This window comes from Engraulis encrasicolus, chromosome 20 (genome assembly GCF_034702125.1).
Source record: "Engraulis encrasicolus isolate BLACKSEA-1 chromosome 20, IST_EnEncr_1.0, whole genome shotgun sequence".
In the NCBI taxonomy this organism is placed as follows: domain Eukaryota; kingdom Metazoa; phylum Chordata; class Actinopteri; order Clupeiformes; family Engraulidae; genus Engraulis; species Engraulis encrasicolus.
This window is the reverse complement of record NC_085876.1, coordinates 1,807,199-1,809,989: the sequence shown is the minus strand read 5'-3', so window position 1 is coordinate 1,809,989 and position 2,791 is coordinate 1,807,199. Positions and strand designations below refer to the sequence as shown.

General features: G+C 41.4%; 1 long non-coding RNA gene across 1 annotated transcript; it reads left to right on the top strand.

Annotated features, from left to right (window-relative positions):
• On the top strand, positions 1-663 carry LOC134436400 (uncharacterized). The gene is made up of 3 exons (XR_010032200.1): positions 1-166; positions 275-314; positions 592-663. It is a non-coding gene; the product is annotated as an uncharacterized LOC134436400 (long non-coding RNA).
• Positions 664-2,791: the final 2,128 nt, after the last annotated feature.

Below are 2,791 nucleotides of genomic sequence, written 5' to 3'. Positions count from 1 at the left end.
GCATTCTCTAAAACTCTGATGTGAGTTTGCTGCCAAGCCATTTGAACATTAACTGAGGCTTTTTTTTATATCAGGTTCAAAAACTTGATTGTGCAGGTCAGGGAGAGAGAGTACAGGGAGAGAGAGTACAGAGAGAGACAGCGCAGGAGGAGGCACAAATGACCAGGTAACATGCATAACTGTACATGCAAATACTGAAGAAAACTGAGAGAAAAAAAAACCCACTATCAGAACACTTGAACTGATTTCTTGTATTTTTTTTTTAACCTTATAGAGGAACACATGGTGAGGGCAGCAGTCAGGCAAGTGAAGAGGTGAGAATGAAAGGAAATATTGATTAATCACTTTTTAATTTGAACAATATAAATAATGTTATTAAAATAGAGTACAGTCATTCAATAGATTGGGTAGGAATGTTTTTTTTAATTAATTAATTAACTCATCTTTGCTTTATTGCTATATGCCACATTACAAATGGAGATTTTCTGACAGCTTGACTTTAGCCTGATTGGGAAAATGCATTCTCTAAAACTCTGATGTGAGTTTGCTGCCAAGCCATTTGAACATTAACTGAGTTTTTTTTTATATCAGGTTCAAAAACTTGATTGTGCAGGTCAGGGAGAGAGAGTACAGAGAGAGACAGCGCAGGAGGCACAAATGACCAGGTAACATGCATAACTGTACATGCAAATACTGAAGAAAACTGAGAGAGAAAAAAACACCATCAGAACACTTGAACTGATTTCTTGTATTTTTTTTTTAACCTTATAGAGGAACACATGGTGAGGGCAGCAGTCAGGCAAGTGAAGAGGTGAGAATGAAAGGAAATATTGATTGATCACTTTTTAATTTGAACAATATAAATAATGTTATTAAAATAGAGTACAGTCATTCAATAGATTTTTATTTCAGGGAGTGACACATTTTCTTTTCATGTTCCAGTCAAACACAGATGATAGGGATAGACAAGGATTTGATCTTTCGGACATTGTCACCTGCACAAACCCTGTACAACCTGATCCCAAGTTTATAGTAGTGCAGAAGCGAGCTAAATGTGTGTTGTCTTTCCAACAAAAATGGTTCACAACTTTTCCATGGTTGCACTACAGTGCCACTTTGCAAGGCGTCCTATGCTTTCATTGTGCAAAAGTTTACATGAATCAGCCAACATTTGCAGGCAAGTGTGACTCTGCTTTTGTGACAGCTGGATTCCGTAATTGGAAAAAGGCTATTGACAGGTTCTCAGCACATGCAAAAAGTCAGATGCACATCCATGCCATGAATGTATATGCTCAGAAAGGGAACACTATAGGCTCACAGCTTTCTTCCGCTGTTGCCAGACAACAGGAGGAAGCGAGGAATGGATTGACAAAGATTGTAGGTTCGATCAAATACTTAGCTCGGCAGGGTTTAGCTCTGCGTGGTCATGTGGAAGATAGAGGGAACCTATCACAGCATCTTAAGGAAAAGGCAGATGATGACCCTGTTTTTCGAAAGTGGCTAGACACGCAGAAGCAGGATTACACAAGTCCTCTGATTCAAAACGAAATACTTAGCATAATGAGCAACGACATTGTAAGGGGAATAGCTAACGCTATTAGATGCCTCCCAATCACACAATTTGCACTGATTGTGGATGGGACACAAGACATATCTGGAAAAGAGCAAGAATCCATTTGTCTTCGCTATGTGGATGAGGATTTGAATCCTCACGAGGAATTTGTTGGAATGTACTCTGTGACTGAGACAACTGGGGAATGTCTATCAAAGGTAGCATTAGACGTTCTTTGCCGACTAAATTTACCTGTGTCAGCACTGCGTGGGCAAACCTACGATGGTGCAGGAAATATGTCTGGGAAATATTGTGGCACACAGGCACTTATTCGAGAGAAACAGCCACTGGCGTTATATGTGCATTGTGGAGCACACTGTGTAAATTTGATAACCCAGAAGGCATGCGTAGCATCAATAGTTGTGCGAGATGCGCTTGACTGGGTTCACCAATTAGGTGTTTTGTGTGGACAGTCAGGCAAATTCAAGCAGATGTTTCATCAGATTGCCAAAGCTGAGCATGGAACCTCAAGTGCCCTAAAACCACTGTGCGCAACAAGGTGGACCGTTAGACACGGTGCCATACATTCTGTTTTGACACAGTACGACTCCATCCTCGCTGCCTTAGAGGAAATGGCAGGGACTGACTCACCCACTGCGGCCACTGCAAATGGTCTCCTTCAACAGTTTCTGCGAGGCAGTACTGTACTTGGTCTTGTGATTGCACAAGCTGTTATTGGAGAGCTAGAGTGTCTCAACTGTTCTCTTCAGAGAAGGACACAGACCATTTCTGGAATGCAGGCTGCTGTTCGTACAGTACAGTCTACTTTAAATGACAAGAGAAGTGATGAGGCTTTCTTAAGCCTTTTTGAGAAGGCGTCTACAGTTGTGAAATCTTTACACCTAGAGCCCATTACAATGCCAAGAGTCAGACAGCCACCCAAGCGCTATAGTGGAGTAGCAAGTGGTTTCACTCCTCAAACTCCTGTGGAACACTTTAGGATTGAGTTTTATAAAGTGCTTGATGCAATTGATACACAGTTCACAGAGCGTTTCCAGCAGAGTGGTCTTCTTACCTTGCAAAAGTTGGAGAACACCTTGCTGTCTGGAATCATTGATCCAGTCATTCTTGACTATCCTGAAATTAATGCCCAACTGCTGGAAATCCAGCTGCCTATGTTCAAGCACAATTACATGTACAGTTGCTGTGGTGAGGCTACAAACATTCTAAGAGATTTGC